We start from the raw sequence: 18,455 nt of genomic DNA on the forward strand, positions 1-18,455 counted from the left end.
CCTCCTTGGCCATAATACTGTATTCCCTTGGTGCCAATAGTTTAGTGAAAATGCTTGCCTTTATTCATAAAAAAAGTAAACTTATTTATAGTTTTATTTTTTGGTGCTACCCATTAGAACTGGGTTTTGATGAATTGAAACACTTCTAATTACTTTCTGTGGGCAAGGTTATCAACCCTGGCTCCACATTAGAATCATCTGGAGAGCTATTGTTAGATACTCATGCCTGGTACAACCCAAAGGTATTGAATAGGAAACTCTGGGGATGGGATTTGAACATCGGTAGTAAGCAACAGTTGAAAACAGATCTGGAACATTGAACTGGTTCCAAATTGGGAAAGGAGTTTGTCAAGGCTGTGTATTGTCCCCTTGCTTATTTAACTTATATGCAGCATCAGTTCAGTTCAGTTCAGTCGCTCAGTCGTGTCCAATTCTTTATGACCCCATGAATCGCAGCACACCAGGCCTCCCTGTCCATCACCAACTCCCGGAATTCACTCAAACTCACTTCCATCGAGTTGGTGATGCCATCCAGCCATCTCATCCTCTGTTGTCCCCTTCTCCTCCTGCCCCAACCCCTCCCAACATCAAGGTCTTTTCCAATGAGTCAACTCTTTGCATGAGGTCACCAAAGTATTGGAGTTTCAGCCTCAGCATCAGTCCTTCCAATGAACACCCAGGACTGGTCTCCTTTAGGATGGACTGGTTGCATCTCCTTGCAGTTCAAGGGACTCACAAGAGTCTTCTCCAACACCACAGTTCAAAAGCATCAATTCTTCGGTGCTCAGCTTTCTTCACAGTCCAACTCTCACATCCATACATGATCACAGGAAAAACCATAGCCTTGACTAGACGGACCTTTGTTGGCAAAGTAATATCTCTTATGCTATCTAGGTTGGTCATAACTTTCCTTCCAAGGAGTAAGTGTCTTTTAATTTCATGGCTGCAATCACCATCTGCAGTGATTTTGGAGCCCCCCAAAATAAAGTCTGACACTGTTTCCACTGTTTCCCCATCTATTTCCCATGAAGTGATAGGCCCGGATGCCATGATCTTCATTTTCTGAATGTTGAGCTTTAAGCCAACTTTTTCACTCTCCTCTTTCACTTTCATCAAGAGGCTTTTGAGTTCTTCACTTTCTGCCATAAGGGTGGTGTCATCTGCATTATCTAAGGTTATTGATATTTCTCCCGGCAATCTTGATCCAAGCTTGTGCTTCCTCCAGCCCAGAGTTTCTCATGATGTACTCTGCATAGAAGTTAAAAAAGCAGGGTGACAATATACAGCTTTGACGTACTCCTTTTCCGACTTGGAACCAGTCTGTTGTTCCATGTCCAATTCTAACTGTTGCTTCCTTACCTGCATACAGGCTTCTCAAGAGACAGGTCAGGTGGTCTGGTATTTCCATCTCTTTCAGAATTTTCCACAGTTTATTGTGATCCACACAGTCAAAGCCTTTGGCATAGTCGATAAAGCAGAAATAGATGTTTTTCTGGTACTCTCTTGCTTTTTCCATGATCCAGCAGATGTTGGCAATTTGATCTCTGCTTCCTCTGCCTTTTCTAAAACCAGCTTGAACATCTGGAAGTTCATGGTTCACGTATTGCTGAAGCCTGGCTTGGAGAATTTTGAGCATTACTTTCCTAATGTGTGAGATGAGTGCAATTGTGTGGTAGTTTGAGCATTCTTTGGCATTGCCTTTCTTTGGAATTGGAATGAAAACTGACCTTTTCCAGTCCTGTGGCCACTGCTGAGTTTTCCAAATTTACTGGCATGTTGAGTGCAGCACTTTCACAGCATCATCTTTTAGGATTTGAAATAGCTCAACTGGAATTCCATCACCTCCACTAGCTTTGTTCATAGTGATGCTTTCTAAGGCCCACTTGACTTCACATTCCAGGATGTCTGGCTCTAGATGACTGATCACACCATTGTGATTATCTTGGTCATTAAGATCTTTTTTTTGTACAGTTCTTCTGTGTATTCTTGCCATCTCTTCTTAATATCTTCTGCTTCAGTTAGGTCCATACCAGTTCTGTCCTTTATTGAGCCCATCTTTGCATGAAATGTTCCCTTGGTATCTCTAATTTTCTTGAAGAGATCTCTAGTCTTTCCCATTCTGTTGTTTTCCTCTATTTCTTTGCATTGATCGCTGAGGAAGGCTTTCTTATCTCTCCTTGCTATTCTTTGGAACTCTGCATTATATGCAGCATACATCATACAAAATGCTGGACTGGATGAAGCACAAGCTGGAATCAATATTGCAGGGAAGAAATGTCAATAACCTCAGATACACGGATGACACCACCCTTATGGCAGAAAGTGAAAAGGAACTAAAGAGTCTTGATGAAAATAAAAGAGGAGAGTGAAAAAGCTGACTTAAAACTCAACATGCAAAAAACTAAGGTCATGGCATCCAGTCCCATCACTTCCTAGCAAATAGATGGAGAAACAACGAAACAGTGAGAAACCTTATTTTCTTTGGCTCCAGAATCACTGCAGATGGTAACTGCAGTCATGAAATTAAAAGACACTTGCTCCTTGGAAGGAAAACTATGACCAACCTAGACAGCATATTAAAAAGTCAGAGACATCACTTTGCCGACAAGGGCTATATAGTCAGAGCTATGATTTTTTCAGTAGTCATGTACAGATATAAGAGTTAGACCATAAAGGAAGCTGAGTGCCTAAGAACTGAAGCTTTTGAACTGTGGTGTTGGAGAAGACTCTTAAGAGTCCTTTGGACTGCAAGGAGATCAAACCAGTCCATCCTAAAGGAAATCAGTCCTGAATATTCACTGGAAGGACTGATACTGAAGATGAAGTTCCAATACTTTGGCCACCTGATACAAAGAACTGACTCTTTAGAAAAGACCCTGATGTTGGGAAAGATTGAAGGCAGGAGGAGAAGGGGACAACAGAAGATGAGATGATTGGATGGTATCGCTGACTTGATGGACATGAGTTTGAATAAGACTTTGGGAGTTGGTGATGGACAGGGAAGCCTGGCATGCTGCAGTCCATGGGGTAGCAAAGAGTTGGACATGACTGAGCAACTGAACCGAACCGAACTGAACTGAGTTTAAAAAAATACGCCAGGTGAGTCTGTCATTTGGTCAAGTCTCAAAATCACTGTCTGTGATTTGCAATTATTTGAATAATATTGGAGCACCAGCAACTGGGCACCAACTAGCTGCTCTGGGAATCTGGCCTTGCAAACCAGTGGTCAACACCAGCCCCAGACCCTCCCGGGCCTGTAGCCATCTGCCATTGGACACAGCCCTATTCACGAGAATTCTGGCACCAGCACCAGCTGCTGTTGACCCCAAAGGCAGCTACCCTAGGGCCCAGCACAACACAACAGCAGGTCAGCATCCTCTGTATGAGGCAGGATCTGACTGCCAACTGGGCCAGGGGCCAGCCCCACCCACCAGTGTGCCAGCAGCAATCAGCACTCTCACAGCAAAAGGAAACATTCCGCCTGTGTAATGGGCAACCCTAGAATGTATAGCTTTTGTGTCCAGAGGGAAGTATGCTGTTGGGATTCAGGATGAATCTTACATAAGGCCACTTCTCCAAGACCTGGAAATTTAACTAACCTACCTGTGGCATGTTAAATCTCTTCCATTGTGTCCGACTCTTTGCAATCCTATGGACTATCAACTGCCAGGCTCCTCTGTCCGTGGCATTCTCCAGGCAAGAATACCAGAGTGGGCTGCTATGCCCTACTCCAGGGGATCTTCCCAACCCAGGAATCCAACTGGCATCTCTTATGTCTCCTGCACTTAGCCATCTGGGAAGCCCTACCTACTATGTGGACATAAATACAGTAAATTAGGCAAAACTAGGAGACTGAAGCATATGTTTCAAATAAGGAAAAAAAGATAGAACTCCAGAAGAAGAACTAAGGGAAGTATAAATAAACAGACTGATAAAGAGTTCAAGGTAATGATTAAAAAGATGCTCAATGAACTTAGGAAAAGAACTGATGAACATAATAAGAAGTTTAAAAGAGTTAGAAAATATAGGGAAGACCCAAACAGAGCTAAGGAATGCAATAACGAAAATGTTTTTTTTTTTAAAGACAGCACTAGACAAAATCAACAATAAAGCAGATGGTACAGAAGAATAGATCAATGAATTGGAAGACAGCATAGTGGAAATCTGAAACCCAAGCCTAATAGAAAAATAGAAAAAAATTTTGGAAAAAATGAGCACAGATTGAGAGACCTCTGTGATAACATCAAGCATATTGACATTTGAATTAAAGGGGACCAAAAGGAGAAGAAAAATAGAGAGGGTGAAGGTGATTTATTTGAAGAAATAAAGGCTGAAAAATCTCCCTAACTTGGGGGGAAAAAAAAACAAGCTTTCAGGTGCAGGAAGCACAGAAAATTCCATACAAGATGAATCCAAAGAGGTCTACACCAAGATACATTATACTTAGCAAAAATTTAAAAAATGAAAGGAGAATCTCAAAGGCAGCAAGAGAAAAGCAACTAGTTAGATACAAGGGAACTCCCATAAGACTATGAGTTGACTTTTTAATAGAAATCTTGCATGGTAAAAAAGAGAGGCACAAGATATTCAAAGTGATGAAAGGAAAAAACAAAACAAAACTAAACTAAAACCAAGAATACTCTACCCAGCAAGGCTATCATTCAGATTTGAAGGAGAGATAAAGAGTGTTACAGACAAGCAGAAGCTTTCAGTTCAGCACCACTAACCTGGCTTTAAAGAATTGTTCAAGGGACTTCTCTAAAAGGAAAGGAAGAGACCATGAATAGAAATATGAAAATTACAAAAGGATAAATCTCAGTCATAATGGCAAGCATATAGTAAAGCTAGTGGACCAACTACTTATAAAGATAGTAGAAAGGTTAAAAGATAAAAGTAGTAAAGTCATTTACATTTACAATTGGAGAAGGAAATGGCAACCCACTCCAGGGTTCTTGCCTGGAGAATCCCAGGGATGGGGGAGCCTGGTGGGCTGCTGTATGGGGTCGCACAGAGTCGGACACGACTGAAGTGACTTAGCAGCAGCAGCAGCAGCAGTTAAGGGATACACGAAACAAAAAGATGTAAAGTACAACGTCAAAAACATTAAGCACTGAGTGGGGGAACAACAAGTCAGAGTTGTTAGAAGATGCTGAAACTTAAGAGATCATCAACTTAAAACCCCATATAGTTACATATAAACCTCATGGTAACTATAAGCCAAAAATCTGAAAAATAAATCCAAAACATAACACATATAGGCAATCATTGAACCATGAGGGAAGAGACAAAAGAAGACAGGAACAAAATTGTGCTACAAAGCAACCCGAAAACAGTGAACAAAATGGCAATAAGAACATACTGACCAATAATTACATTTTTACAAAAATTACATAACATTTATTAAGTAGAATAATGCACTCATTCAATTAGGAGATGTGTCCAGTACCAATAATCTCCTTAAATGTAAATGAACTAAATCCTTCAATCAAAAGACATAGATTGGCCGAGTGGATTTATAAAGAGGTGTACATATATATCATATAGATGTATAGATATTTATGATGTCTACAAGAGACTCACTTCAGATCTAAAGGCACAAACTGAAAGTGAGGGGATACAAAAAGGTATTCCATGTAAATGGGAAAAAAGGAAAGCTGGGGTAGCAAATAATACTTACATCATGCAAAATAAACTTTAAAACAAAGACTGTGACACAGACAAATAAGGGCATTACATAATGATATAGAAAATCCATCAAAAGATGTAACAGTTGCAAATATATATGCACCCAACACAAGCACATCTAAATAGATATCAAAAATATTAATATCAAAACCCTAACAGGAAAAACTGACAGTAATACAGTAATACTAGGGCACTTTAATACCCCATTTACACTAACGCACAGATCATCCAGACAAGAAACCAATGGAAAAACACTGGCCTCAAATGACGCCTTATACCTGGTGAACTTAGTAGCTACATACAGAGCATTCCAACCCCAAACAGTAGAATACACATTCTTTCCAAGTACACATGGAACATTCTCCAGAAAAGAACATATGCTAAGCCACAAAACAAGTTTCAATAAATTTAAAACCACTGAAATCATACCATGCATCTTATTCAACCACAGCAGTATGAGATGAAATCAACTACAAGAAAAAACCCTCGGAAAAATACACAAACATGTGGAGGCTAAACAATATACTGCTAAACAACAAATGGGTCACTGAAGAAATCAAACAAGAAATCAGAAAATATATGGAGGCAAATGTTAATAGAAACAGAACACTCCAAAATCTTTAAAACAGCTCAGGAAACAGGAAAAATATCAAATAAACAATATAACCTTACACCTAAAGGAACTAGAAAAAAAGAACAAACGAAACCCAAAGTTAATTGAAGGAAATATATAATAAAGATAAGAGCAGAAATCAAAGAAACAGAGGCTAAAAGAATACAATAGAAAAAAAAAACAATGAAACTAAGAAGTAGTTCTTTGAAGATTTTTTTTTAATGGATAAACTTTTAGCCAGATTCATCAAGTAAAAAATAGAGGACCCAATTAAATAAAATCAGAAATCAAAAAGAAGAAGTTATAGCCAATGCCACAGAAATTCAAAGGATCACAAGAGATTATCGTGAACAATTATATACCAGTAAAACGAACAACCTAAAAGAAATGGGTGAATTCCTGGAAACATACAATCTCCCTAGACTAAATCAGGAAGAAATAGAAAATATAAACAGATCAATTACTCAGAATAGAATCAAATCAGTAATTTTAAAAAAAAATCTCCCAAAAAACAAAAACCAGGACCAGATGTCTTCACAGGTAACCTTTACCGAACAGTAAAACAAGGGCTATACTGAACTGAACTGAACTGAATACCTATCTGGGTATTTATCTGAAGAAAACGAAAACACTGATTCAGAAAGAAGTGTGCGTACCAATGTTTATTACAGCCTTATTTACAATATCCAAGACATGGAAGCAACAGAAGTGACCACTGACAGACAAAGAGGGAAAATTGTACCTGTGTATGTGTGTATAGACACACAGACACACACACAATGGAATAACATTCTAACATAGCAAAGAATAAATTCTTGCCAATTGCAACATCCCAAATAGATCTAGAGGCTAAAGTGCTAAGTTAAATAAATCAGACAGAAAAGGATGAATACTGTATGATTTCACTTATATGTGGAATTTTAAAAACAAAGCAAATAAACAAGCAGAGCAAAACAGAAACAGATTCACAGATAAAGGGAACAAATTGTTGGCTGCTGGGGCGAGGGGTGGTGGGGATGAGCAAAATAGAGGAGGAAGACTAAGAGTCACAAACTTCCAGTTAAAAAATAAATAAGCTACATGTAAAATAATGAAATTAGAACATTCTCTAACATCATACACGAAAGTAAACTCAAAATAGATTAAAGGCCTAAATGGACGACCAGATACTATGAAGCTCCTAGAGGAAAACACAGGCAGAACCGTCTGACATAAATCACAGCAATATCTTTTTGATCTGTCTCCTAGAGTAATGGAAATACAAAATATAAGCAAAAATAAACAAATGGGACCTAATTAAACTTGAAAACTTCTACACAGCAAAGGAAACCATAAACAAAATGAAAAGACAACCTACAAAATGGGAGAAAATACTTGCAAATGATGTAACTGACAGGGGATTAATCTCCAAAACATATAAATAGATAATACAGCTCAATATAAAAAAAATTTTTTTAATGGGTAGGAGAGCTAAATAGACATTTCTCCAAATAGGATATACAGATGGTCAAAACACAAAGATCCACATCTGTAATTATTAGAGAAAAGTAAATCAAAACTGCAACAAGATATCACTTCATACCAGTCAGAATGGCCTTAATCAAAAGTTTACAAATAATAAATGCTGGAAAGGGTTTGCAGAAAAAGGAACACGCCTACACTGTTGGTGGGAATGTAAATTGGTATAGCCATTATGGAGAACAGTCTGGGGGTTCCTTTAAAAACTAAAAATAGAGGTACCCTGTGACCCTGCAATCCCAGCTCCTAAGCATGCATCTGGAGAAAATCATAATTTGAAAAGATACGTGCACCCCAGCGTTTACTGCAGCACGATTTACAACAGCCAAGACATGGAAGCAACTTGAATGTCTATTGACAGATGAGTGACTATATTGGTACAACGGAATATTACTTTCCTAGAAATTATCATTCTAAGTGAAGTAAGTCAGATACAGAAAGATGAATATCATAGGATATTATTTACATGTGGAATCTAAAAAAAAATGATACAAATGAACTTATACACAAAACAGAAATAGACTCACAGACATAGTAAACAAATTTAACGTTACCAAAGGGAAAAAGGGAATAGGGAGAGAGAAATCAGGAGTTTGGGATTAACATACACATACTACTACATATAAAACTAAAAAATACGTAATCAACAAAGACCTGCTAAATAGCACAGGGAACGATACTCAGTATTTTGGGAACAGGAATCTGAAACAATTAATATATATGTATGCATAGCTGAATCATTTTACTATATACCTGAAATTAACACAACATTTTAAGTCAACTATACTTAGATTAAGGAAATAAAATAAACTGAAACAAACATGCAAATAAATAAGTCACAGGATAGAACGTAAGTCACAGGATAGAACGTACAGCACAAAGATGTAATCAATATGTATGGCGGCTGATATTAACTGGACTTACCATGATGATCACTCTGTAATGCATCAAATCACTGTCTCGTACGCCTAAAACTAATATAATATTATAAGTCAATTATACTTCAATAGAAGGTAATTGGAGCAATTTGCTTTTCAGATGACATTATATAGAACTCAGCTAAGAATCTCTCTGATCTGCAGCTCTTTTAGAATGCTAAACTTTTCATCTCTTTTAAGTAATTGGTTCCTTCAAATGTTCTACCTTTTCCAGAGTCATTTTACATATATATATATAATTTTTTTTTCAAAAAAGTAGCCATTTCATATGACCAAACTGTCTTCCTGAGTCAGACTTATGTGGGGGTTTAATCTGATATTTTCATTTTTCCAATTAAAATTTTTAAATTGATATGTAATTGATGTATAACATTATATGTATAGCATCAGTTTCAGGTGTACAACATCAGATTTGATATTTGTATATTGCAAAATGATCACTATGAGTCTATTTATGATCCATCACAATCAGTCAGTTCAATGCAGTCACTCAGCCCTGTCTGATTCTTTGCGACCCCATAGACTTCAGCATGCCAGTCTTCCCTGTCCATCACCAACTCCCAGAGTTTGCTCAAACTCACGTCCAACGTGTTGGTGATGCCATCCAACCATCTCATCCTCTGTCGTCCCCTTCTCCTCCTGCCTTCAATCTTTCCCAGCATCAGGGTCTTTTCCAATGAGTCAACTCTTCGCATGAGCTCGCCAAAGTATTGGAGCTTCATCGTTAGCATCAGTCCTTTCAATGAATATTCAGAACTTATTTCCTTTAGGATGGACTGGTTGGGTCTCCTTGTAGTCCAAGGGACTCTCAAGAGTCTTCTCTTATACTACAGTTCAAAAGCATCAATTCTTCAGTGCTCAGCTTTCTTTAAAGTCCAACTCTCACATCCATCCATCATCAAACATAGTCATAACTGTTTTTTCTTCTGGATGAAGATTTTTAAGATCTGAATTTTTTAACAGTTTTCAAATATATAATACAGTATTATTAATTATAGTCACCATACTTCACAATACATTCCCCAGACTTATCTATTTTATAACTGGAAATTTGTGCCTTTTGATTCCTTTCACCCAATACGGTATTTCAAAAATGAGCTTTTGAGCTTGTTTTCTTTTATGCTGTTCGTGCCTTCTGTTCTATTACATCAGATTTTATAAGTATTAATTTGCTGTTCAGAATGTTTTATTGTATTTTGTTCTTATTCTAACATCTTGGGGTTTATAACAAGTTCTCTTATTGTTTTATTAGTTATTCTTTACAGTAAAGCATTGAAGTTTATTAATTTTTCTCTGACTACAGCTTTTATTGTATTTCATAGACTGTTATAAACTGTTGCTTTATTTATTGCTTTAAAAAAGATTGAATTTTGTTGTCTAAGATTGTGTGTCTCAATTTTTAAGTTCTAAGAAATGAATTTCTAATATTATTGAATTATTATCAGAGAGAATTTGGCTAGAATAAAATCTCTTTATTTCATTTGTTGAGACTTTATATTCAGATATCATGGGTACTAGAAAACAATACTTTCGTTAATATTAGTGTGTTTCTGTACATATCTATTGAGTTTTTAGGTTGCAATTTCTCCTGTCCTTATATATTTTTATTTCTATTTTTTTCTTTATATGGTAAACAAGAGCATTGATTTCTTCAAAAACATATGTATTTTTTTCATCAAGTTCTGATTATTTTTCTAATAGTTTTCAGTTTTTGAACTTGGTGTTACTTTGTGTTTGGCACGGGTTCAAGTGTGTTTTAACCATAACTCATTCATTTAAGCTCCAGGCAACCCTCAGAGGATGCTAAGAAGGATGTGAAACAACTTTGCACAGCTTCAGAGGTAAGATAAAAGGAGCAGATTCAGGGTCCAAACTGGGATGGTTTGGATACAGTCTTGTCCTCAAATAATACCCTGCATCTGACATCTGTGGCATGGTTGACTTTCCGCTCTTGCAAATGATCTCCTCATTACACTACTACTCTTGTAACTAAATCCAGTGGGTCCCAGCTAGTGTCAGGTTCAATCCAGGACTCAGCACCCTTGTTGAGATGTTTTTGGATTATGTCTAAAAATGTGATTAATTCATTGATCTATCTAAAATATAGTTCAACACCTACTATGTGCCAAGGATTTAGTGCTGGAAGTGGAGTAGAGAATAAAACTGCTTATACCTGCCCTCACGGGGCTTATAATCTATGGGGTGAGATGGTCATAAAGCAAAAACTGTAATAAATGATTTTTTCTTTTTTATAAAATAATAGTTAGTTATTTATTTGGATGTCCCTGGTCTTACTGCAGTATCTGAACTCTTAGTTGTAGCAGGTGGGGTCTAGTTCCCTGACCAGGGATTGAACCTGGGCCCCCTGCACTGGGAGCCTGGAGTCTTAGCCACGGGACCACTAGGGAGGTTCCATAAATGATCTTTATACAAAAGGAGATCAGTGCTACAGTAAAGGTGATTAGGAGTGTTGACTGCAGTTTCACTAGGATAGTCAAGAAAGGCATAAATGAGCGGACATGGGTGCACAAGCTTGAACAGGGTGAAGGAGGGAGGTGTGCAGAGATCCTCTGCAGGGTTGTAACTGGTGAAGAATTTCCTATACCGAATGAATAACCAGGGCAGTGTCATGAGAAAGGCCTGACTGGTGTGTTTCAGAGACAGCAAGGAAGCCAGGGTAACGGAGGAGCGTGGGCGACAGGGAGGGGAGCTGCTGCTCAAGGTGAGACGTGATGGGCTTGAGAGCAGTTTCATTGTGTGTGTGAAGCCCCGGGGGAGGACAGGGAGCAAGAACCTTGTTTAGGAGAAAGTAGGAAAGTGCGTACTGGAGACAGGGAGTTGGGTAACTCTTCTGAGGACTTCTGCTGCAAAGGGAAGAGAAACACGAGGAAGCAGGACCAAGAGAGGACTTTGGTTTTGACCAGAGAAGTAGCAGTAAGTTTGAATCCTGAAAAGCATGCTACTGTAGAGAGTGGGGAGGCGAGAGAGGGACGTGGTGGAGTGATGTCCAAAAAAACAAGAGAAACAGTGGGGTCTCATGGGCAAATGAGAGTGGGCTTCATGCAGGAGCCTGGCTAGCATGTCCACCAAAACATGGTGGATGCGATGAACACTGCGGTATGCGTCTTTTTGAATTATGTACCCCAGCATTCATTGCAGCACTATTTACAATAGCCAGGACGTGGGAGCAACCTAGATGTCCATTAACAGATGACTGGATAGAGAGGATGCAGCACATATATGCAAAGGGATATTACTCAGCCACAAAGAGCAACGAAATTGGGTCATTTGTAGACATGTGGAGGGACCTAGAGTCTGTCATACAGAGTGCAGTGAGTCAGAAAGAGAAAAACAAACATTGCATATTTATGCATATATGTGGAGTCTTAAAAAAGAAAGGTACAGATGAACCTATTTGCAGAGCAGGAAGAGGAATGCAGATGTAGAGAATAGCATGCGGACGTGGAGGGGAGGGGAAGGTGGGATGAATTGGGAGATTAGGATTGGCATACATACACTGCCACGTGTGAAACAGACAGCTATGGGGACCTGCGGGAGGTCAGCTCAGTGCTCTGATGACCCAGATGGGAGTGATGAGGGGGGCGGAATGGAGACCCAAGAGGGAGGGTTAAATATATACATATAGTTGATTTACTTCATTGTATAACAGAAACTAACACAACATTATAAAGCAATTATACCCCAATAAAAAATACCTTTAGTCGAGGCACAGGCAGGGGAGTGTGGAAATGAGGCAGAAGGAGCTTGTGGGAACCCTTTTCTGCTTGCTTTCTCCTTCTTCAGTGACCCACGAAGCAGGTCCTCAGGCAGGCAAGGGAGAGAGAGGGGTATCAGAGACTGAAGGGCATGGGAGAGTAACTGGACTAGCAATACATGGAGGGACAGAGCAGCCTCAAGGGCCCACCTGAGGCGCATGGTTATAGAGGAAGAACCTGTCCCTTTATGACGGCCGTGGGACGTAATACCCAAGAGCTGGGCAGCTGTGTTTCTTAAACATGGAGGGCATCACTTCGCCCTGAGAGAGAACTAACCAGCTTTCAAAGAGGAGCAGAGACAGATGTTCGGACAGACCTGTGTGCTCACATCTCTGGATCCAGCTCTTCCCAAGGCATAGCTTTATCTGTAACCTTCTTTCTTTTAGTTAGGTTGTTCGATTTCATCCCGTATCTCAGGGTACCAACTGTAGAAACAGAAGCCCAGTTTGCGTGGCTTCAACCACCTGAGTGTTCATTCTCAGGTCTGAAACAAGGAGCAAGGGTGGGCCATATGCAGTAGATCACAAAGGCATCAGGGATCTCGGCTGATTCTCTCCTTCTGGCTCATTACTTCCGAGTAATGACTTCTATCCTCATGGTCCTAACATAGCTGCTGGAGTTCCAGCTATCGTTTCTACATTCCAGAAAGAATGGAAATAGCAAGGGACTAGAGGGCACTCACTAACTGATTTAGCACCCTCTCCCAAAGGATATCTTGGAAGCTCCACAAAGACATCTATTGCTCTTTCTTTGATCACCTCAAACTACAAGGAAAGTTGGGGACCATTGTTTTCTGCTTGGGCATATCATCACCCTAAATAAATCAGGACTTTTTATCAAACAAGAAGAGAAGAACAGGTATTTGTCAGGCAGCTTGCAGACTGAAGCATATCCACTTTTCCCTTGAGTCTTTTTGAAATGGATTCCTGAGGTATACAAGCGAAAGGGACTTGAGCTACACTAAGGAATAACAACAGGTACAAGGTGAATTGAGATGAGGGTGAAAAACAGAGGCTGCAAACAAGATGGAAACGAGTTTGGGGTACAAGGCTGAAGCTACAACTTAAAGACGCACGGACTAGACAGAAACACTGGCAACACACTGAACTTCTGAGAGGGGTAAAGTTGATAAAACAAAAGTGAATTTGGACAAGAAAATGTTTGAGATAAAATACACCAGTTCAGTTCAGTCGCTCAGTCGTGTCTGATTCTTTGCAACCGTGTGGACTGCAGCACGCCAGGCCTCCCTGTCCATCACCAGCTCCCAGAGCTTATTCAAACTCATGTCCATCGAGTCAGTGATGCCATCCAACTATCTCATCCTCGGTTGTCCCTTTCTCCTCCTGCCTTCAATCTTTCCCAGCATCAGGGTCTTTTCAAATGAGTTGTTTTCTAACCTTTTTTTTTTTTTTTTGTAAGATGGTATCCCTTTAACTTTTTACTTTATTAATGGCCTTTTCGCTAACTCATTCTATATTCTCATCACACCCAGGAAAATTGTCGAGTTTTCACTAATCATTGTTTGAAAAAATCCAAAACGACGAAAGAACTTCCATGAATTAGGTAGCATTTTTCACTTATACGTTACAAGAGCATATATACACACTTGATAAAAACAGATCTAACCTTTATTTATTCAGTCGACAGATGAGGGAGCTTTAAAGAAATCAGATTCCCTAAAAGCTGGATTTCATGAGACCGTTCTTGAAACACTCCGGTGGAACCCTGTCAGTGAGGTCCTCTTGACCAGCCTGTTGAAACTTGCCCTATCCTGGTCATTCTAATAGATAGCCCCTTACACTTTTCTTCACTCTTTACTCTCTGATAGTACTTGTTCACATATTTATTTGCTCATCTTGGTTGCATGCATAATCATAGAATTTAGAATGCAGTCTCCAGGAGGGCAGGGACCTTCCATGTTTTATTCATCACTGAACGCCCCCTGCATGAGCACCATCCTGGGTATCATAGGTTCTTGATAAATATTTGGTGATTACTTCTGTTAACACTCTCCGTACAGGGCTTGGCACATGATAAGTGCTCCGTAAACGTCTAATTCTCACCATCACAGTCATCATATCATCATCCACTGTCATCACTGCTGTCCTCCCACAGTTCTAAGCCTATAGCCCCAGGGACCAGACCGTGCACCACTAATACACACAATAATGGAGAGGAAAAGGAAACCCACTTCAGTACTGTTGTCTGGAGAATCCATGGACAGAGGAGCCTGGAGGGTTATAGTCTGAGGGGTCGCAAAGAAGCAGATGTAACTGAAGCAACTTAGCACGCATGCAATACACATAGTATACGCTTATTTTGAAGAGAAAAAGTCCGCCAAGCTAGTTTGAGACTTGGACCCTTTTCAACCATCACATAAATGAGAGGCTCAGTTCAGTTCAGTTCAGTCGCTCAGTCGTGTCCGACTCTTTGCGACCCCAAGAATCTCAGCACGCCAGGCCTCCCTGTCCATCACCAACTCCCGGAGTTCACTCAGACTCACGTCCATCTAGTCGGTGATGCCATCCAACCATCTCATCCTCTGTCGTCCCCTTCTCCTCCTGCCCCCAATCCCTCCCAGCATAGAATTGAACAAAGGCTATGAGAAGACTGGGGGTGGAGAAAAGGGCTGGTACAGAACAAGGTCAGATAATCCCCTAAGCAGTGGTGGTGGTGGCTGATTGTCACGCATCCTTTCCTTAGCTGGTGTCTCTTCCTCTCTCAGACCACTCTCCAATCCTGACCAACCCCCCCACCCCGACCCCCATGCTACCCTGGCAAATCGGTGGGGTTTTCTTCTACACGGGACAGATGCCAGACCCAGTTAGGACCCCCACTTATTCTAGTTGTCTCCTGCAAATCTTATCTGCAGGCAAGTATTACACACTGTCAGAGGAATGTTATTTGCTACCTAGAGCTCCCTCTGCTGATACAGTGGGCAGATGGTTCTCCGGAAAAGCCGCAGGTTTCAGAAGCACAGCTGGGCGTCTAGCGGGGCATGTCACCTGCGTCAGCCTGTGGTCTGATCAGAGGCCGTTTCCTTCTCTTGGGTGGGGTTGAGGGTGATGGGTGTCCATGTCCTCATGTGTTTTGGGGAGCCCTGGGGCAGGGGATTTCAGCATCCTGGCTCTTCTGACCTCTACGTGCCCAGGAACTCTGGCGCTTGCACGTGCTTGTTGGAGAGTCAGGAATTCTTGGGGGCAGGACGATGGGTGGATGTTTCATGCATAACTCTCTAACTGACATTCAAGAACAGGTGACCCTTGTTTATGATTTCTGTCTGAAGCAGAAGTGAAACCTAAGGGGAGGTTTTAAATTTTTTAAGAGCAAAGTCAGAGTCAATTTATAGAGTTTGGGTAAACAAAATAAACTCTGCAATAAACCAAAAAGAAACAGGGACATGATTAAGATTTCAAAAAAATAAAAATTATGTATTTGACTTTATTTATTATTCAGCTGAAGTTTATTTAGATTTAGAAGAAGGCATGTCAATCCCTAGTCTCAGGTACCTTCCGTCAGAACTACTGGAGAGAAAGGGAGGGCATCTCCTTTATAGACCAGCCTGCTAACATTCCTTCAATTCTGCCAGTGGTCAGTGCCAATATCTTATAGGGACTGTATTATGCCACTCCCCTGCCTCTGCCCTCTAGTAGCCTTTCTGTGTGTGTGTGCTTAGTCATGTCCAACTCTTTGCAACACTTGGACCATAGGGCGCCAGGCTCCTCTGTCCATAGGATTTCCCAGGCAACAATACTGGAGTGGGTTTCCATCTCCTTCTCCAGGGGATCTTCCTGACCTAGGGATGAAACCCGAGTCTCTTGTGTCTCCCGCAATCCAGCCAGATTCTTTACCACTGCGCCACCCAGTAGCCTTAAGACATGGGTATTAGTCTTCTTCACCTTTTACAAATGGAAATGCTGAGGCTTGGTAACACTAAACAACTTGTTTAAACTCATACAGCTAAAAAGTTGCTGTGATGGGGTCTGTGAACTTCAGGTATCAGGCTCCACTCAGCAGCTGTCTTGCTGCTGGAGGAACATCCCAGGCTCATTCCAGCAGCATGTCTGTTATTGGCGTTCATTGTTCAACCAAAGTTGACTCTACCCTGCATTATGGAAAGTACCAGAAACAGCAGAGATGAATGAGACCAGTTCCCTAACCTTGGGGTGCTTGGCAATCCTCCATGCAAATCAAGGACTAGGTTGAGTGCCACTTCTTCCAGGCTGTTTTCCCTGACTACTCTTTTTTCCCTCTGATATCTTTAGACACTGCCCTACTGTTACAAATGAAATGAATAATATCTTACCTTTAATGAGCACTTACTGTGTGCCAATCTCTATAGAAAAAAAAACTTTATATGCATTATCTCATTTAATCCTTATAAGAAATCTATGAGCAAAGCCCTATTATCATCCCACCCCATCCATTTCACAGAGCTTCCCAGGTAATGTAGTGGCAAAGAATCCACCTGCCAATGCAGGAGAGACTCACATTTGATCCCTGGGTTGGGAAGATCCCCTGGAGTAGGACATGGCAACCCACTCCAGCATTCTTGCCTGGAAAATTCAATGGACAGAGGAACCTGGTAGATTACAGTCCATGTGATCGCAAAGAGTTGGACAGGACTGACTGAACACAGATGCACCCATTTTACAGATGAAAAACTGAGGCATAAAGAAGCAAAACAACTGATGCCGAAAGTCTCAGTTGAAAAGCGGCACAGCTGGCAATCTGTTTGACAGCTCCTTGAGGGTAAAGACTCCCCCGACTCTGCCCCGCCGGTTTCCATCTCATCCCCTAGCCTCATGCTGGGAAAGCCAGGATCTCAGAATTACTGATTCACTGATTTACTCTCCCCTCACTGAAAAGTGGTGATAAAACAAGATTCAGGGATGGGGTAGGGAAAGGTATCCCACAAATCAGCTAGAACTTCTTCAGAGCTCTGGCTCTCAGTTAATGCAAGCGTAGGAAGCACACTTAAAAAGATAAATTTCTTAGGGAATCTTCTGCATTTGTATATCACACTTGCCCAGCATGATGCCTAGCACATAACAGGGTCCAATACATCTGTGTTGAATGACTGAATGAGCTTTTAAAATTCTCAAGAAACTTGCTGCTGTTGTGAAAGTCTGCTGCTGCCAGACGCTTAGGCATTACCTGGGCCCCACAAAGATGCTTGAGGTACTGCTGTCTTGATCTGTCTCAGGACAGGAAAATAGTCCCTAGGATCTCGCTTTCCCATTCCCTCTATCTCAGGTGATTTTTCATCCTAAAAACCTCACATAAGCTGTTTATGGCATCCATAACCTGCCGGAGCTTTTAAACCTCTTTTTGGGGCGGCATTTTATGAGTTGAGATAAACAAACAACTCTCTCTTTCTCCAGGGACCCAGGGGGCTGGATCCTTACCCTCACTCCAGCCTGTGGCTCTCGAGGGAGCTGAACAAGAGTGTGGGCCCCAAAGGACTGTGGTTAAACAGTCCTTTGGTTAAACTGTGCCACGTGGAGGAAGCAGATAACATCACTGCTGCCTAGAGGAGAAACGCAGCAGAACCACTGAAGCAAAGATGGGCTAGAGGGCAGGGATGTCAAGTGTCTCCAGGGCAGTCCCGGCTGGGTTGGGAAGCTCTCTTTAGACACTAAGCAGGAGTTCTGGGGACATGACATGATGATCTTGGGGACCATCTCATTGAATTCTTCACTTGGCTTTAAAGAAACTGAAGTCCTGGGAAAGGAGTGGCCTGTCCAAGTCAGGTAAGCATCACAGTGACTTCATAGAGTAGAAGCAACCTTCCCTGCACCTATTCCCACCTTCCCGTAAGACCTTGATCCCTATAGATTCTACAGGGTGGTTGGAGGGAAGCTGGCTTTGCCCCAGTGCCAGAGGAGGTGTATGGGACCTTGGCCAAGCTGATGAGCACATTCT

Source organism: Ovis aries, chromosome 24 (assembly GCF_016772045.2).
Source record: "Ovis aries strain OAR_USU_Benz2616 breed Rambouillet chromosome 24, ARS-UI_Ramb_v3.0, whole genome shotgun sequence".
Classification (NCBI taxonomy): Eukaryota; Metazoa; Chordata; class Mammalia; order Artiodactyla; family Bovidae; genus Ovis; species Ovis aries.